This window comes from Scomber scombrus, chromosome 1, assembly GCF_963691925.1.
Source record: "Scomber scombrus chromosome 1, fScoSco1.1, whole genome shotgun sequence".
NCBI classification, from domain to species: Eukaryota; Metazoa; Chordata; class Actinopteri; order Scombriformes; family Scombridae; genus Scomber; species Scomber scombrus.
Window position 1 is genome coordinate 36416160 of NC_084970.1, and position 18785 is coordinate 36434944.

Consider the following 18785-nt stretch of genomic DNA (forward strand, 5'->3'; position numbering starts at 1 on the left):
TATTATATTTTCTTTTTTGAACAGAATAAACAATCAACCAGTCATTCCAGTTCATTAGAAATGTGCAGATATAAAGAAAACATGGTAGTTGTAATAGAAAGAAAGAAAGAAAATAAATAAATAAAAAATAAAGGCATATCTATCAGACTTCTTCAATTAAACAATTCTAGTAGATCGTGATATAAGAGACTTACTTACTTACTTTCTTTCTTTCTTCTTCTTCCTCTTCCTCTTCTTCCTCCTCCTCCTCCTCCTCCTCCTCCTCCTCCTCCTCCTCCTCCTTCTTCTTCTTCTTCTTCTTCTTCTTCGAGTGAGACCTGAAGCTTTGAGGTGACTAAAAACAGAAAGGGAGGGTTTTTATCATCAGGACCAGACTTGCAGCTGTTTGCAGCTTTAATCAACAGATTGAAACAACCTGTATGTGTCTGCACTTCTGTCACCTTCACCTCTACTGCTGCTTTAACAGCTGCTATGACTCATATGTCAAACATGTGTCACAGCAATCAGTGAGCAGGATCAGTGTCAGCTGTTGATCGTAGCGAACCTGTAGGAACAGGATGAAAGCCTGCAGGATTCAGGTGTGAAGAAACAAGCCTCAACAGTTCAGATCAATTTTTCTTTTTTCTTTTTACTGGTGACCATAAATATTACAAAAAGCTCCACAAACCTGGTATTATCTACCTACCGACAGTCTCTACCAAGGAGGAGCACATGGACACTCCAATTCAATCTCTTCAATAGTTGTTGTTTTTTTGCATAGGATGTCTTGGTGGAAGAGTTTGAAATAGTTTTTAAGAGTTTTTAAGCAATGAATGTATCAGTAAGACAGCAACACATTTAGTATATATGTCAGAAATGCCAAATTTTGACCCTGACGTGATTTGAACACGCAACCTTCTGATCTGGAGTCAGACGCGCTACCGTTGCGCCACAGAGTCTGATGTAGATTTTAGATATTGATTTATTGTGATTGCATGTAAAACACAACGAAATTTCATTTGTAGAACCAAAAAATCAGCATAAAAGTTGGGCATAAATAAAAGTTAAAGTAATAGTTAATGCACAGATAAGTAACACAATAATAAATAAATAATAAAAAATAAAAGTAATAAGGATAATAATAATGTCAAGTCATTTGCATATCTCTAGCACCTGTACTGTTTATCAGGTGAGTGTATGTGTGTGTATGAGGAGAGAATCCACATCTCATGACTTATGTTTATAGATACAAAGTTGTTGTAACAAATTATTAATCTAAATGTTAATAATTTCTTAGAAACGTGGGAACATAGACACGTTCCCACCAAAAGAAGTGCACAGCAGCAAATATACAGAGTTGTTGTAACAACACACATTGCAAATTTTACATTTTGACCCTGATGTGACTTGAACCTTCTGATCTGAAGTCAGAGGTTGTCACATCCTACAATAGTCACGTAATTAACTGACTAAAGGTCTCAGCTGTCCAAGTGTGATCAGACCACTTGAGACTCATGGTAACGCCAGGTGCAAACAGGGCCACAGACATAGCTGTTGCTTGTAAGTGTAACAACACATTCAGTTTATGCTTTAAAGCTAAAACTTTGACCCTGACGTGATTTGAACACACAACCTTCTGATCTGGAGTCAGACGCGCTACCGTTGCGCCACAGAGTCTGATGTTGATCACAATAATGGGGTCAGTCCTATGTTCCCACTGGGTTAGAGTTAGGGTTATGTTTTACAAAAAGGCGGCCCAATCAGGACGGCGTTGTGCCCGCCCCAGTGCTTAATTTGTAAATTATTGCTCATGAGGGACTTTCACTCGTAGCCTCACAGAGGTACCAGGACACCACACATGTCTGTGGCTGTGGGAACATACCACGCTCCCACCAGAAGAAGCAAACACAAAGATATACACGTTGCAAATTTTACATTTTGACCCTGACGTGATTTGAACACGCAACCTTCTGATCTGGAGTCAGACGCGCTACCGTTGCGCCACAGAGTCTGATGTAGATTTTAGATATTGATTTATTCTCATTGCATGTAAAACACAACGAAATTTTCATTTGTAGAACCAAAAAATCTGCATTAAAGTGGGGCATAAATAAAAGTTAAAGTAATAGTTAATGCATAGATAAGTAACACAATAATAAATAAATAATAAAAAATAAAAGTAATAAGGATAATAATAATGTCAGGTCATTTGCATATCTCCAGCACCTGTACTGTTTATCAGGTGAGTGTATGTGTGTTTGAGGAGAGAATCCACATCTCATGACTTATGTTTATAGATACAAAGTTGTTGTAACAACATGCATTGCAAATTTTACATTTTGTCCCTGTCGTGACTTGAACATGCAACCTTCTGATCTGGAGTCAAGTGCGCTACCGTTGCGCCAGAGAGTCTGTCACAACCTTCAATAGTCACGTAATTAAATGACTAAAGGTCTCAGCTGTCCAAGTGCGATCAGACCACATGAGACTCATGGTAACGCCAGGTGCAAACAGGGCCACAGACATAGCTGTTGCTTGTAAGTGTAACAACACATTTAGTATAAATTTGACCCTGACGTGATTTGAACACGCAACCTTCTGATCTGGAGTCAGACGCGCTACCGTTGCGCCACAGAGTCTGATGTAGATTGCAATAATGGGGTCAGCCGTATCTTCCTACAGCTCAATGTTCCCACATGGTTAGGGTTATATTTTACAAAAAGACGGCCCAATCAGGACGGCGTTGTGCCCGTTCCAGTGCTTAACTTGTAAAGTATTGCTCATGAGGGACTTTCACTCGTAGCCTCACAGAGGTACCAGGACACCACACATGTCTGTGGCTGTGGGAAAATAGGGTCTAAATGTTAATAATTTCTTAGAAACGTGGGAACATAGAGCTGTGGGAACATAGAGTTGTGGGAACATAGTCACGCTCCCACCAGAAGAAGTGCACAGCAGCAAATATACAAAGTTGTTGTAACAACACACATTGCAAATTCTACATTTTGACCCTGACGTGACTTGAACCTTCTGATCTGAAGTCAGAGGTTGTCACATCCTACAATAGTCACGTAATTAACTGACTAAAGGTCTCAGCTGTCCAAGTGTGATCAGACCACTTGAGATGCCATGGTAACGCCAGGTGCAAACAGGGCCACAGACATAGCTGTTGCTTGTAAGTGTAACAACACATTTAGTATAAATTTTGACCCTGACGTGATTTGAACACGCAACCTTCTGATCTGGAGTCAGACGCGCTACCGTTGCGCCACAGAGTCTGATGTAGATTTTAGATATTGATTTATTCTCATTCGATGTAAAACACAACGAAATTTTCATTTGTAGAACCAAAAAATCAGCATAAAAGTGGGGCATAAATAAAAGTTAAAGTAATAGTTAATGCACAGATAAGTAACACAATAATAAATAATTAATAAAAAATAAAAGTAATAAGGATAATAATAATGTCAGGTCATTTGCATATCTCTAGCACCTGTACTGTTTATCAGGTGAGTATATGTGTGTGTTTGAGGAGAGAATCCACATCTCATGATATATGTTTATAGATACAAAGTTGTTGTAACAACACGCATTGCAAATTTTACATTTTGTCCCTGTCGTGACTTGAACCTGCAACCTTCTGATCTGGAGTCAAGTGCACTACTGTTGCGCCAGAGAATCTGTCACAACCTTCAATAGTCACGTAATTAAATGACTAAAGGTCTCAGCTGTCCAAGTGTGATCAGACCACATGAGACTCATGGTAACGCCAGGTGCAAACAGGGCCACAGACATAGCTGTTGCTTTTAGTATAACAACACATTCAGTTTATGATTTAAAGCTAAAATGTTGACCCTGACGTGATTTGAACACGCAACCTTCTGATCTGGAGTCAGACGTGCTACCGTTGCGCCACAGAGTCTGATGTATACTGCAATAATCATGTGATTAGGTGACAAGTCGAAAACCAGAGGCCGGGATAAAACATTTCTGTAAAGAATAGTTGTTGTTTTTAGCAGAGGATGTCTTGGTGGAAGAGATTGAAGGTAGATTGTTATAGTTTTTAAGAGCACTGTGCAATGAATGTATCAGTAAGACAGCAGGTTGTTACCAGAAGAACATACATAGAAATTTTACATTTTTACCCTGGCGCGATTTGAACACGCCACCTTCTGATCTGAAGCACTACCTTTGCACCACAGAGTCTGTCACACCCAGTGTTGGGGTTACAGTAATATATTACGTTTAGGCAGTAACGGAGTAATATAACGCGTTACTAACTATATTTTGGTAATATTATTACAGTTACTGAGTCCGGTAATGCCTTACAATCTGAGCTGTCACACAGACAGGTTTTGAAAAAACAACCTAGGCGCAACAGCTGTAAATAAAGAGGAGAAGAAGACGGTTTTAAATCAACAGAAGAAGAAGACGGTTTGGTTTGGAGATGGCAACAAATGATAATTCAACGTTTTCTAAATAGTTATACTCGCAGTATTTAGAATTTGTCACAGAAAAGGAAAGAACCTCACAGTAAGTCTGTCTACGGCTAAAAATAGTACAAGTAACCTCAAGAAACACCTGGAGAGAGAGCACAGCAACAACTAGTGCACGCCTTTATTTTGTAATGCCTTGTCCTAAATGTTTATTTTGGTGAAAGTAACTAAATAGTAATGAGTAACTTATTACTCTACACAGAAGGTAAAATTGTGAAGAAATGTATTACTTTCAAATGCGAGTAACTAGTAATATGAAATATATTACATTTTGGAAGTAACTTGCCCAACACTGGTCACATCCTACAATAGTCATGTAATTAACTGACTAAAGGTCTCAGCTGTCCAAGTGTGATCAGACATCATGAGACTCATGGTAACGCCAGGTGCAAACAGGGCCACAGACATAGCTGTTGCTTGTAAGTGTAACAACACATTCAGTTTATGCTTTAAAGCTAAAACTTTGACCCTGACGTGATTTGAACACACAACCTTCTGATCTGGAGTCAGACGCGCTACCGTTGCGCCACAGAGTCTGATGTAGATTACAATAATCATGTGATTAGGTGACAAGTCGAAAACCAGAAGTCAGGATAAAAACATTTCTGTAATGAATAGTTGTTGTTTTTAGCAGAGGACGTCTTGGTAGAAGAGTTTGAAGGTAGATTGTTATAGTTTTTAAGAGCACTGAATGTATCAGTAAGACAGCAGGTTGTTACCAGAAGAACTGAACAACAGCATATGTACAAATTTGTTATATCAAGACACATTGCAAATTTCACAATTTGACCCTGACGTGATTTGAACACGCAACCTTCTGATCTGGAGTCAGACACGCTACCGTTGCGCCACAGAGTCTGACGTAGATTGAAATAATGGGGTCAGCCATATGTTCCCACAGAGTTAGGGTTATATTTTACAAAAAGACGGCCCAATCAGGACGGTGTTGTGCCTGCCCCAGTGCTTAACTTGTAAATTATTGCTCATGAGGGACTTTCACTCGTAGCCTCACAGAGGTACCAGGACACCACACATGTCTGTGGCTGTGGGAAAATAGGGTCTAAATGTTAATAATTTCTTAGAAATGTGGGAACATAGAGCTGTGGGAACATAGAGTTGTGGGAACATAGACACGCTCCCACCAGAAGAAGTGCACAGCAGCAAATATACAGAGTTGTTGTAACAACACACATTGCAAATTTTACATTTTGACCCTGACGTGACTTGAACCTTCTGATCTGAAGTCAGAGGTTGTCACAACCTACAATAGTCATGTAATTAACTGACTAAAGGTCTCAGCTGTCCAAGTGTGATCAGACCACCTGAGACTCATGGTGATGACAGGTGCAAACAGGGCCACAGACATAGCTGTTGCTTGTAAGTTTAACAACACATTCAGTTTATGCTTTAAAGCTAAAACTTTGACCCTGACGTGATTTGAACACGCAACCTTCTGATCTGGAGTCAGACGCGCTACCGTTGCGCCACAGAGTCTGATGTAGACTGCAATAATCATGTGATTAGGTGACAAGTCGAAAACCAGAGGCCGGGATAAAAACATTTCTGTAATGAATAGTTGTTGTTTTTTGCAAAGGATGTCTCGGTGGAAGAGTTTGAAGGTAGATTGATATAGTTTTTAAGAGCACTGTGAAATGAATGTATCAGTAAGACAGCAGGTTGTTACCACAATAGCTGCAGAAACAGCATATGTACAAATTTGTTGTATCAACACACATTGCAAATTTTACATTTTGACCCTGACGTGATTTGAACACGCAACCTTCTGATCTGGAGTCAGACGCGCTACCGTTGCGCCACAGAGTCTGATGTAGATTGCAATAATCATGTGATTAGGTGACAAGTTGAAAACCAGAGGCTAGGATAAAACATTTCTGTAATGAATAGTTGTTAGTTTTTGCACAGGATGTCTTGGTTGAAGGTAGATTGTTATAGCTTTTAAGAGCACTGTGCAATGAATGTATCTTGAAACAGAAAGGTTTGAGGTTTCCATCCACAACCGTCACTTAAACATGTGCTGCCCTTTGCAAGACCATCAGACAACCATCAGGCCCCTTAATGTATTTAACATGAGCCTCAGGACAAACTGTTCTATAGGGTCACGCAGTGGTCTATCTTAGTCAGACATGTACCAAGGGAAGGAAGTAGCAGTAAACCTCTCCTTGTTGCTTCTTTATCTTTACACACTGAAACTACAAACATATGCAGATGCACGTAGGACAGATGAAGCCATACAGCCTCCAACTCAAACAACTTTTCCGAAATCTGTGCACTGAGATCTTCACAAAACAAGGAAATCAAAGGTAATGGTGTGCAACAAATATGTTTTGAACCCACAATACAAAGAGACAAACAATACTGCAGGATAAATACCTTCATGTGGTCAAAGTGGACATTTCGCTGATCCAGCATTATTAGAGAGAACCTGTGAAGCTCATTTCCAGCTCTATATTTCTATTCTGGGACTCCTCCTTCTCTCTAAATGGAGTCCAGTTATTGTTGTTGTCAGTCAGAAATCCCTCAGGCTCTCCTCTGGATCTCCCAGCACCAGCAGGATTGCTCCTTCCCAATCCCCCGACAGTTTTAGGCTTTGTAGCCGGCCTAGGAGAGAACTAAGCTGGTTCCTTTAACTGTGTGAATACCACAGGAGGAAGCAGAGACAACTCAGGGATCTTCAGCACCTTAACGAATCCCAACAGGAGGAAGACTTTTGAGACATGTTGCAGAGAACAGGTACACAGGTTGGCAGTTCGGGTATATTAACTTGCTCTGTATGTTTTAATCCACCAGACTACTTTCAACTTCAGTGCCATCTTTGCATAAATATATGTGGAGGTAAAACCTTCAATTCTGTCTTAACCTTTTTGTCGTCATCCCTCTGTTTTGACTGTTCCTTCCTTCCTTCCTTCCTTCCTTCTGTCCTTCTTTCTTTCCTTCCTTCCTTTCCATCCTTCCTTTCCTCCCTTCCTTTCCTCCATCCCTACTTCTGTTCCTTTCCTTCCCCCTACCTTCCACCCTCCTTTCCTTCCTTCCTTCCCTCCTTCCTCTGTCCATCCTTCCTTCCTTCCATCCTTCCTTCCTTCTTCCTCCCTTCTTTCCTTCCTTCCTTCCTTCCTACCTTCCTCCCTTCTTTCCTTTCCTTTCCTCCCTCCCTCCTTCTGTTTCTTTCCTCCCCCCTACCTACCTATCTTCCTTCCTTCCACCCCCCTTTCCTTCCTTCCCTCCTTCCTCTCTCCCTCCTTTCTACTCGTAGCCTTACAGAGGTACCAGGACACCCCACATGTCTTTGGCTGTGGGAACGTAGGGCCTAAATTTTAATAATCTCTTGAAATTGTGGGAACATAGACACGTTCCCACCGGAAGAAGTGCACAGCAGCAAATATACAAAGTTGTTGTAACAACACACATTGCAAATTTTACATTTTGACCCTGACGTGACTTGAACATGCAACCTTCTGATCTGAAGTCAGAGGTTGTCACATCCTACAATAGTCACGTAATTAACCGACTAAAGGTCTCAGCTGTCCAAGTGTGATCAGACCACCTGAGACTCATGGTGATGCCAGGTGCAAACAGGGCCACAGACATAGCTGTTGCTTGTAAGTGTGACAACACATTTAGTATAAATGTTGACCCTGACGTGATTTGAACACGCAACCTTCTGATCTGGAGTCAGACGCGCTACCGTTGCGCCACAGAGTCTGATGTAGATTGCAATAATGGGGTCAGCCCTATCTTCCCACAGCTCAATGTTCCCACAGGGTTAGGGTTATATTTTACAAAAAGACAGCCCAATCAGGACGGCGTTGTGCCCGCCCCAGTGCTTAATTTGTAAAGTATTGCTCATGAGGGACTTTCAGTCGTAGCCTTACAGAGGTACCAGGACACCACACATGACTGTGGCTGTGGGAACATACCACGCTCCCACCAGAAGAAGTGCACAGCAGCAAACACAAAGATATACACGTTGCAAATGTTACATATTGACCCTGACGTGATTTGAACACGCAACCTTCTGATCTGGAGTCAGACGCGCTACCATTGCGCCACAGAGTCTGATGTAGACTGTAATAATCATGTGATTAGATGACAAGTCGAAAACCAGAGGCTAGGATAAAACATTTCTGTAAAGAATAGTTGTTGTTTTTTGCAGAGGATGTCTTGGTGGAAGAGTTTGAAGGTAGATTGTTATAGTTTTTAAGAGCACTGAATGTATCAGTAAGACAGCAGGTTGTTACAAGAATAGCTGCACAACAGCATATGTACAAATTTGTTGTATCAACACACATTGCAAATTTCACAATTTGACCCTGATGTGATTTGAACACACAACCTTCTGACCTGGAGTCAGACGCGCTACCGTTGCGCCACAGAGTCTGATGTCAATCACAATAATGGGGTCATCCATATGTTTCCACAGAGTTAGAGTTAGGGTTATATTTTACAAAAAGGCGGCCCAATCAGGACGGCGTTGTGCCCGCCCCAGTGCTTAATTTGTAAATTATTGCTCATGAGGGACTTTCACTTGTAGCCTCACAGAGGTACCAGGACACCACACATGTCTGTGGCTGTGGGAACATAGAGCTGTGGGAACATACCAGGCTCCCACCAGAAGAAGTGCACAGCAGCAAACATACAAAGATATATACGTTGCAAATGTTACATATTGACCCTGACGTGATTTGAACACGCAACCTTCTGATCTGGAGTCAGACGCGCTACCGTTGCGCCACAGAGTCTGATGTAGACTGCAATAATCATGTAATTATGTGACAAGTTGAAAACCAGAAGGCAGAGGATGTCTTGGTTGAAGGTATATTGTTAAAGCCTGTAAGAGCACTGTGCTATGAATGTATCTTGAAACAGAAAGGTTTGAGGTTTCCATCCACAACCGTCACTGATACATGTGCTGCCCTTTGCAAGACCATCAGACAACCATCAGGCCCCTTAATGTATTTAACATGAGCCTCAGGACAAACTGTTCTATAGGGTCAAGCAGTGGTCATATGTCTTAAAACTCATCTATCATCAATCTCAGTCAGACATGGACCAAGGGAAGAAAGTAGCAGTAAACCTCTCCTTGTTGCTTCTTTACCTTTACCTTTAACACTCAAACTACAAACAGTTCTCAGGTGCATGTAGGACAGATGAAGGGCTCCTCCTTGCAGATGTTGTACACTGAGATCGTCACAAAACATGTAAATCAAAGGTAATGATGTGCAACAAACAGATTTTAAACCCTCAGTACAAAGAGACAAACAATGCTGCAGGATAAATACCTTCATATGGCCAAACTGGACTTCCAGCATTATTAGAGATGAACCTGTGAAGCTCATTCCCAGCTCTATATTTCTATTCTGGGACTCCTCCTTCTCTGTAAATGGAGTCCAGTTATTGTTGTTGTCAGTCAGAAATCCCTCAGGCTCTCCTCTGGATCTCCCAGCACCAGCAGGATTGCTCCTTCCCAATCCCCCCGACAGTTTTAGGCTTTGTAGCCGGCCTAGGAGAGAACTAAGCTGGTTCCTTTAACTGTGTGAATACCACAGGAGGAAGCAGAAACACCTCAGGGATCTTCAGCACCTTAACGAATCCCAACAGGAGGAAGACTTTTGAGACATGTTGCAGAGAACAGGTACACAGGTTGGCAGTTCGGGTATATTAACTTGCTCTGTATGTTTTAATCCACCACACTACTTTCAACTTCAGTGCTATCTTTACATAAATATATGTGGAGGTAAAACCTTCAATTCGGTCTTAACCTTCATGTCGTCCTCCCGGGTCAAATTGACCCTGTCTCTTTTGACTGTTCCTTCCTTCCTTCCTTCCTTCCTTCCTTCCTTCTGTCCTTCTCTCCTTCCTTCCTTCCTTTCCTCCCTCCCTCCTTCTGTTTCTTTCCTCCCCCCTACCTTCCTCCCTTCCTCCTTTCCTTCCTTCTTCCTCCCTTCCATCCTTCCTTCTTCCTCCCTTCCTTCCTTCCTCCTTTCCTTCCTGCCTTCAACAGGAGGGTTAAATATGCATTTTATTTGATCTGATACATGCAAGATATGATTAATATATTGAGCTGTGTGATGATGCAAAAACACCAGAAGCTTACAGCTTACATTAAAGCAAGAAGAAAGTATCCTCACCAGCTGATGATCTTAACCTGTCCTCACAAGAAAAACACCAGAAGCTTACAGGTCTAAATATCCAGGCTGACAAATATGATGTATAGTCACGTTTCCACCTTCTAATGTGTTAACGTGGTCACATGACGGCAGCATAGAGTAATTTAATAAGATGGTTTAACCTTGTTAAGAGGAGGCGGGTTGGGTGGATGGCTCGATAGATAGTGGAACAATAACTCAACATCAGCTTTTGCTTCATAAAACTGTGATTTTTCACAGTTTTCTGATGTTTTACAGAACGAACAATAATAGCTGCAGCTCTGGTGAATATGCAGCTTTTCATTTAATTTCAGCAGCATCTCTGAAACAACAAAACATTTTAATTTAATCAAGTTGTATGAAAAAGTGTCACGTTTCACTAACAGATTTCTGCTCAATCAGGAGCCAGTATCATCGTCTCCCAGCAGCTGTTCAATGAAAAGCCGAGCACATTCCCAATGAGCTTTATTGTTTATTCCTTCCCTCCTTCCTTCCTTCCTTCCTTCCTTCCTTCCTTCCTTCCTTCCTCCCTCCTTTTCTCTGTCTTTCCTCCCCCTCCCTTCCTTCTTTCCTCTGACCTTATTTCCTTCCTTCCTCCCTTCCTCTTCTCCTTTCTCCCTCCCTTTCCTCCCTCCCTCCTACCTTCCTTCCTTATTTCCTGTCCTTCATTCCTTCCCTCCTTTCCTTCCTCCCTTCCTTTTTTCCTTTCCTCCCTTCCTTCCTTCCTCCCTCCTTTCCCTCTTTCCTTCCTTACATCCTTTCCTTCCTTCCTCCCTCCCTCCTTTCCCTCCTTCTTCCTCCTTTCCTTCCTCCCTTCCTTCCTTCTTCCCCCTCCCTTCCTTCCTTCCTCCCTCCCTCCCTCCCTCCTTTCCTTCCTTCTTCCTCCTTTCCTTCACAAACAGATGACAATAATAGTGCAGCTCTGGTGAACATGCAGCTTTTCATTTAATTTCAGCAGCGACTCTGAAACAACAAAACATTTTAATTTAATCAAGTTGTATGAAAAAGTGTCACGTTTCACTAACAGATTTCTGCTCAATCAGGAGCCAGTATCATCGTCTCCCAGCAGCTGTTCAATGAAAAGCCGAGCACATTCCCAATGAGCTTTATTGTTTATTCCTTCCCTCCTTCCTTCCTTCCTTCCTTCCTTCTTTCCTTCCTTCCTCCCTCCTTTTCTCTTTCTTTCCTCCCCCTCCCTTCCTTCTTTCCTCTGACCTTCTTTCCTTCCTTCCTCCCTTCCTCTTCTCCTTTCTCCCTCCCTTTCCTCCCTCCCTCCTACCTTCCTTCCTTATTTCCTGTCCTTCCTTCCTTCCCTCCTTTCCTTCCTCCCTTCCTTTTTTCCTTTCCTCCCTTCCTTCCTTCCTCCCTCCTTTCCCTCTTTCCTTCCTTCCATCCTTTCCTTCCTTCGTCCTTCTTTCCTTCCTTCCTCCCTCCCTCCTTTCTCTCCTTCCTCCTTTCCTTCCTCCATTCCTTCCTTCTTCCTCCCTCCCTTCCTTCCTTCCTCCCTCCCTCCCTCCCTCCTTTCCTTCCTTCTTCCTCCTTTCCTTCACAAACAGATGACAATAATAGTGCAGCTCTGGTGAATATGCAGCTTTTCATTTAATTTCAGCAGCGACTCTGAAACAACAAAACATTTTAATTTAATCAAGTTGTATGAAAAAGTGTCACGTTTCACTAACAGATTTCTGCTCAATCAGGTGCCGGTATCATCGTCTCCCAGCAGCTGTTCAATGAAAAGCCGAGCACATTCCCAATGAGCTTTATTGTTTATTCCTTCCCTCCTTCCTTCCCTCCTTCCTTCCTTCCTTCCTTCCTCCCTCCTGTTCTCTTTCTTTCTTCCCCCTCCCTTCCTTCTTTCCTCTGACCTTCTTTCCTTCCTTCCTCCCTTCCTCTTCTCCTTTCTCCCTCCCTTTCCTCCCTCCCTCCTACCTTCCTTCCTTATTTCCTGTCCTTCCTTCCTTCCTCCCTTCCTTTTTTCCTTTCCTCCCTTCCTTCCTTCCTCCCTCCTTTCCCTCTTTCCTTCCTTCCATCCTTTCCTTCCTTCGTCCTTCTTTCCTTCATTCTTCCGTCTTTCCTTCCTTCCTCCCTCCCTCCTTTCCCTCCTTCTTCCTCCTTTCCTTCCTTCTTCCTCCCTCCCTTCCTTCCTTCCTCCCTCCCTCCCTCCCTCCCTCTTTTCCTTCCTTCTTCCTCCTTTCCTTCACAAACAGATGACAATAATAGCTGCAGCTCTGGTGAATATGCAGCTTTTCATTTAATTTCAGCAGCGACTCTGAAACAACAAAACATTTTAATTTAATCAAGTTGTATGAAAAAGTGTCACGTTTCACTAACAGATTTCTGCTCAATCAGGAGCCAGTATCATCGTCTCCCAGCAGCTGTTCAATGAAAAGCCGAGCACATTCCCAATGAGCTTTATTGTTTATTCCTTCCCTCCTTCCTTCCTTCCTTCCTTCCTTCCTTCCTTCCTCCCTCCTTTTCTCTGTCTTTCCTCCCCCTCCCTTCCTTCTTTCCTCTGACCTTCTTTCCTTCCTTCCTCCCTTCCTCTTCTCCTTTCTCCCTCCCTTTCCTCCCTCCCTCCTACCTTCCTTCCTTATTTCCTGTCCTTCCTTCCTTCCTTCCCTCCTTTCCTTCCTCCCTTCTTTTTTTCCTTTCCTCCCTTCCTTCCTTCCTCCCTCCTTTCCCTCTTTCCTTCCTTCCATCCTTTCCTTCCTTCTTCCTCCCTTCCTTCCTTCCTCCCTCCCTCCCTCCCTCCTTTCCTTCCTTCTTCCTCCTTTCCTTCACAAACAGATGACAATAATAGCTGCAGCTCTGGTGAACATGCAGCTTTTCATTTAATTTCAGCAGCATCTCCGAAACAACAATACATTTTAATTTAATCAAGTTGTATGAAAAAGTGTCACGTTTCACTAACAGATTTCTGCTCAATCAGGTGCCGGTATCATCGTCTCCCAGCAGCTGTTCAATGAAAAGCCGAGCACGTTCCCAATGAGCTTTATTGTTTACACCTCGCTGCCTCCAGCTTTTGGCACCGGCTCACACATCTTGGGGAGCGAGGGAGGAGTTGGCGTGGAATATTGAACTCCCTCCTGAGCCCAGAATGAAGCAGTGATTATGGTGGAAGTTGGAAGCTACGCAGAGCATGAAGAGCAAACGGTTCCCCTCGGTTACCGTTTCCTCAGCCGGCACAGACGCTGCGGTCGCACCAATCAAACCTCAGCCAGGTAGACGCCTCTACCTCGCTGCTGCCTTAATGTGTTTATTTACACTTCACATCACGGCTCATTACAGGTCAGAGTTCTGTTGATTTGTTAGTTTGCACGTTCGGTCACGTGTGACGGATCGCAGCAGATGAAACACTCAATGCAAACAGAGCGGTGTGAAAGTGAGTGTGTGTGTGTGTGTGTGTGTGTGTGTTTCCTCAGGCAAATGGCTGAAGGGGATGTTGATGCAACCTGTGTGTGTGTATTAATGTGTGAATATGTGTGTGTGTGTGTGTATTAATGTGTGAATATGTGTGTATATATGTGTGTGTGTGTATGTATGTGTGTGTGTGTGAATATGTGTGTGTGTATATATATGTGTTTGTATTAATGTGTATATATGTGTGTGTATTAATGAGTGAATATGTGTGCGTGTGTGTGTATCTGTGTGTGTGTGAATATATGTGTGTATATTATTGTGTATATATATGTGTGTATATTAATGTGTGTGTGTGTGTGTATTAATGTGTGTATATATGTGTGTGTATTAATGTGTGTATATGTGTGTGTGTGAATATGTGTGTGTGTGTGTGTGTGTGTATATATATGTGTGTGTGTGTATTAATGTGTGTATATTAGTGTGTGTGTATGTGTGTGTGTCTGTGTGTGTATTAATGTGTGTGTGTGTGTGCTTTGGGATCACTGGCGAGGAGGTTCTGCCTGTTTGATTATTGAGTGACAGGAAGCTCAGGAGAGACGCTGCCTTGCTAGTTCAGCTGGCGCCTCAGGGCTTCAAGGTTGACAGGATTAGCATCTTAAAAAAAAAAAAAAAGAAAAGACTCCAGCGCTCCTCAGATCTGTGAGAGGAGAGAGTCAGCGGAGTGGCAGCTAAAAAACTAGATCTTCCTCCTTCTTTTTCAGCTCCTCCTCATCTCTCTTTGAAATCTGCCGTGGTGTCGATGGGAAGTGGAAGTTTACCTGTCTCATTACGACACATCAGAGGCTTCAAGGCTCAGACTAACAGGAAGTGTCTTGTTACACATTTGATCTACACATATTTTTAGTTTGTCAGATTGCTCAAAAACATTCCTGCATTAACCACCCCCCCCCCCCCCCCCCCCCACACCCCACCCCATATAACCCTTTAAACCCCTCGGCTTCTATTGATTGGTTCTCAATCCCTTTTTAATTACAGGCTCTCAGCAGCAGCTTTTACACGTCTTAGTCTTATTTATAAGCTTCAGAATAAGACGGACTCATTAGAAATGCATTGATTTGCATGTGAGTTGTACTATACGTGTTTGATTCTGCTTGTATGTCAACATGTTTTCTGCACGGGGTGGAAATATGAACTCTGTGTGGATGCATGCAGACGCACATACACACACACAAACACACACACATGCAAAGGCGCAAAGGTTGCATCAACATCCCCTGCAGCCATCAGCCTGGGGAAATACAGCAGGATGCAAACACACTCTAACCTGCACACACACACACACACACACACGTAGACCGCTCTGTTTGTATTGAGTGTGTTTACATCCGTTGCATTAGAGATGAGTGTCAGTGATAAAGGAATATAAGAAGCATGTTGATAGTTCAGGATATTCTGAGCCTTAGAGTGAAGAATCCATTCATTTGTTCTGATTCTTTGTCTTTTATTGGGGAATGTCTTTTAAATTTGGTACTACAGTTCCCATAATGCTTTGGGGGATAAAGACAAGTCCTGTCTGCAATGTGACAACAATCACTGGATCAATGAGACACTGAAGAAAAATCTAGACCTGATTATTAGCAACAACAACAAAATAACTTTTATGACAGCTTGTAGGGTTTGAGGCTCTGGTTTTATTGGCTTCAGTTGAATCAAGCAACAGGCTGTCTTTCCTCCCTCCCTCCTTCTCTCTTTCTTTCCTTCCTCTCTTTCCTCCTTTCCTCCCTTCCTCCTTCTCTCTTTTCTTTCCTTCCTCTCTTTCCTCCCTTCCTCCCTCCCTCCTTCTCTCTTTCTTTCTTCCCCCTACTTTCTTTCCTCTGTCCTTCTTTCCTCTGTCCTCCCTTCCCTCTTTCCTTTCCTCCCTCCTTTCCTTCCTTCCTTCTTTCCTCCATCCTCCCTTCCTTATTTCCCTTCCTTCCTTCCCTCCTCCTTTCCTTCCTTCTTCCTCCCTTTCATCATTCCTTCCTTCCGTCCATCCTTCCTTATTTCCTTCCTTCCGTCCATCCTTCCTTCCTTACTTCTTTCCTTCCTCCCTTCCTTCCTTGACTTGAGGACAACAGGAGGGTAAAGTAGGGCATCTGTGGCTCAGGAGGTAAAGCGGGTCGTCCAGTAATCGCTAGATCGGAGGTTTGATTCCCAACTCCTCCCGTCCACATGTCGATGTGTCATTAGGCAAATAAACTAAACCCCAAACTGCTCCTGATGCCTCGATGTATGTGAAAGGTTAGTTTGGTAGCTCCTGTCATCAGTGTGTGAATGGATGAATGGGTGAATGTGACATGTAGTGTAAAAGAGCTTTTAGTGGTACAGTCCATTTCCCGTTTTAATATATTTGTGTTAGTTTTAATCATTGTAATATATGTTAGTCACTGTTTTAACCTTGTTACTATGCTGTGTTGTGTAATATGCTGTTTGCTGTTATTATTTCATCTTTGTGTTTTTTAGTATTTTCAGATCAAAGTGTTTCTCTGTTTTTATTATATTATAGATAATGACTCGAATATGTTAGTACATCTGCACTCAGATGCTGCACGGTGTATATTTTCCATTTAAATTGATTTATTGGTAAATGTGAAAACAAATAGACTGTAATTCTGTATTTTATTAGAAACCATGACTCTTTGTTGAATGATAACATCTAAAATACATATTGCATATTAGCGCTGTCGTTTCTTTCTCGTTCCTTCACCACTGATCTGTTCGGTCTCTGATTGAACATGAAACAACTTACTAAGGAAAGAAGGAAGGAAAGAAGGAAGGAAGGAGGGAGGGAGGGAGGTAGGGGGAGGACAGAAAGTAGGAGGGAGGGAGGAAAGTAAGGAAGGAAGGAGGGAAGGAAAGAAGGAGGGAGGGAGGAAGGAAGGAAGGGGTGGAGGAAAGGAAGGAAGGAAAGTAGGAGGGAAGGGAGGACGGAAGGAGGGAGGGTGGAAGGTAGGGGGAGGAAAGAAAGCGAGAAGGAGGGAGGAAGGAAAGGACGGATGGAGGGAAGGATAGAAGTAGGGATGGAGGAAGGAAAGAAGGAAGGAAGAGAGGAAGGAATGGAGACGGAAGGAGGGAGGAAGGAAGGAGGGAGAAAGGAAGGAAGGATACTAATACCATAGTGCTGCCTTATTGAACACCCTGCTGTATGAACTCATTTCTAAATCAAAACCATATTTGCAAAAAGGAAAATATGAATAAAACAATTCATTAATTTCAGGTTGAACCTCAGCTAATGTAAACTTTAGTGTTTTAATATTATTATTTAAAATCAATCAAAATGCTCGAGGAGATTCGGCAACATACAGTAGTGAGAAGAAAAACAGGAGCTAATTAAAGAACCGCCTGTGGTCAGATGTATTGATTATGAGCGATCTCGCTGAGGCGGCTGAAACATTCAGCAGCTGTTAATGATTCAACACCGAGAATCTCAAACGACCCATTAACTGATGACAAGCGAACGCACCACGAGGAGAAGTAAACGTCTCTTAGAGCCAGTAAGCGTTGATCATAAGACAGGTCTGTGTGAGTTAAATATGACTAGAAACATACAGGAAAGAGACTTTAGTTTATATAAAGACATTATTAAAGATCATTAACCTTCCTGTCGTCCTCCCTGTCTGTTTTGACTGTTCCTTCTTTCCTCCCTTCCTCTTTTCCTTTCTCCTCCGTCCCTCCTACCTTCCTTCCTTCCTTCTTTCCTCTCCTCCCTTCCTTCCTCCCTCCTTTCATTCCTTCCTTCCTTCCTTCCTTCCTCCCTCCCTTCCTCCCTTCTCTCTTTCTTTCCTCTGTCCTTCTTTCCTTCCTTCCTTCCAGCAATTAGATGAAATAAATCCATAATTCTGATTATAAAAACAGTCAAATTTGACACAAGGACGACAGGAGGTTTAATTGTTCGAAATATTACTTTTAATCTGGGGAATCATGTCAATCAGGAACCATTTAAATTTTTTAAAATGAAGTCATTATTAGTATAAGTCCACTTACATACACTGTAGGTGATAAAATATGTAATATTTATCATTCTTTTGTGGTTACACCACCACTTAACCCTCCTGTTGTCCTTGAGTCAAGGAAGGAAGGGAGCAAGAGGGAAGGAAAGGAGGGAGGGAGGGAGAAAGGAAGGAAGGAAGGAAGGAAAGAAGGAGGGAAGGAAGGAAAGGAAAGAAGGAAGGGAGGAAGGAAAGACAGAGGAAAGAAGGAAGGGAGGAAGGAAGGAGGGAAGGAAGGAAGGAAAGGAAAGAAGGTAGGGTGGAGGAAAGAGAGAGAAGGAGGAAGGGAAGAAGGAAAGGAAGGAAGGAGGGAAGGAAAGAAGGAAGGGAGGAAAGAGAGAGGAAGGAAAGAAAGAGCGAAGGAGGGAGGAAGGACAGGCAGAAGGAAGGGAGGAAAGAAGGAACAGTCAAAACAGACGGGGTCAATTTGACCCGGGAGGACGACAGGAAGGAGAAATACACTGTAGGTGGATAAAATCATCTTGCCAACCCTTATTTGTTACTAACCTCAAATATTCCTTTAAGAAACATTAATTATTATTCATGTTTATTGGAATTTAAATGAAGTACATTGAGCTGCACATCATGTATCAGTGGTGAAATATAAATACAGTATATTATTATTTATTGAACACATTCCTCTCTCATTTGCATTTTAACGCAGCGTCTCTCAACATTTCATCAGAAGCGTTCAATGTCATTAATGCAGCTGCTGCTCGACCCGAGCATGTCCTCTTCCCTCCCTCCTTCCATCTTTC

At 42.5% G+C, this 18785-nt stretch overlaps 14 non-coding genes across 14 annotated transcripts; all 14 read right to left on the reverse strand.

The window, feature by feature from the left end:
* Positions 1–866: 866 nt before the first annotated feature.
* On the reverse strand, positions 867–938 carry trnaw-cca (transfer RNA tryptophan (anticodon CCA)). The gene has a single exon. It is a non-coding gene; the product is annotated as a tRNA-Trp (tRNA).
* A 646-nt stretch (positions 939–1584) lies between these two features.
* Positions 1585–1656, reverse strand: trnaw-cca (transfer RNA tryptophan (anticodon CCA)). The gene has a single exon. It is a non-coding gene; the product is annotated as a tRNA-Trp (tRNA).
* A 262-nt stretch (positions 1657–1918) lies between these two features.
* Positions 1919–1990, reverse strand: trnaw-cca (transfer RNA tryptophan (anticodon CCA)). The gene has a single exon. It is a non-coding gene; the product is annotated as a tRNA-Trp (tRNA).
* A 556-nt stretch (positions 1991–2546) lies between these two features.
* On the reverse strand, positions 2547–2618 carry trnaw-cca (transfer RNA tryptophan (anticodon CCA)). The gene has a single exon. It is a non-coding gene; the product is annotated as a tRNA-Trp (tRNA).
* Positions 2619–3185: 567 nt separating this feature from the next.
* Positions 3186–3257, reverse strand: trnaw-cca (transfer RNA tryptophan (anticodon CCA)). The gene has a single exon. It is a non-coding gene; the product is annotated as a tRNA-Trp (tRNA).
* Positions 3258–3829: 572 nt separating this feature from the next.
* trnaw-cca (transfer RNA tryptophan (anticodon CCA)) lies at positions 3830–3901 on the reverse strand. Its single transcript has one exon. It is a non-coding gene; the product is annotated as a tRNA-Trp (tRNA).
* Positions 3902–4939: 1038 nt separating this feature from the next.
* On the reverse strand, positions 4940–5011 carry trnaw-cca (transfer RNA tryptophan (anticodon CCA)). The gene has a single exon. It is a non-coding gene; the product is annotated as a tRNA-Trp (tRNA).
* A 250-nt stretch (positions 5012–5261) lies between these two features.
* Positions 5262–5333, reverse strand: trnaw-cca (transfer RNA tryptophan (anticodon CCA)). Its single transcript has one exon. It is a non-coding gene; the product is annotated as a tRNA-Trp (tRNA).
* Positions 5334–5897: 564 nt separating this feature from the next.
* On the reverse strand, positions 5898–5969 carry trnaw-cca (transfer RNA tryptophan (anticodon CCA)). The gene has a single exon. It is a non-coding gene; the product is annotated as a tRNA-Trp (tRNA).
* A 258-nt stretch (positions 5970–6227) lies between these two features.
* Positions 6228–6299, reverse strand: trnaw-cca (transfer RNA tryptophan (anticodon CCA)). Its single transcript has one exon. It is a non-coding gene; the product is annotated as a tRNA-Trp (tRNA).
* Positions 6300–8123: 1824 nt separating this feature from the next.
* trnaw-cca (transfer RNA tryptophan (anticodon CCA)) lies at positions 8124–8195 on the reverse strand. The gene has a single exon. It is a non-coding gene; the product is annotated as a tRNA-Trp (tRNA).
* Positions 8196–8477: 282 nt separating this feature from the next.
* On the reverse strand, positions 8478–8549 carry trnaw-cca (transfer RNA tryptophan (anticodon CCA)). The gene has a single exon. It is a non-coding gene; the product is annotated as a tRNA-Trp (tRNA).
* Positions 8550–8798: 249 nt separating this feature from the next.
* trnaw-cca (transfer RNA tryptophan (anticodon CCA)) lies at positions 8799–8870 on the reverse strand. Its single transcript has one exon. It is a non-coding gene; the product is annotated as a tRNA-Trp (tRNA).
* A 290-nt stretch (positions 8871–9160) lies between these two features.
* trnaw-cca (transfer RNA tryptophan (anticodon CCA)) lies at positions 9161–9232 on the reverse strand. Its single transcript has one exon. It is a non-coding gene; the product is annotated as a tRNA-Trp (tRNA).
* Positions 9233–18785: the final 9553 nt, after the last annotated feature.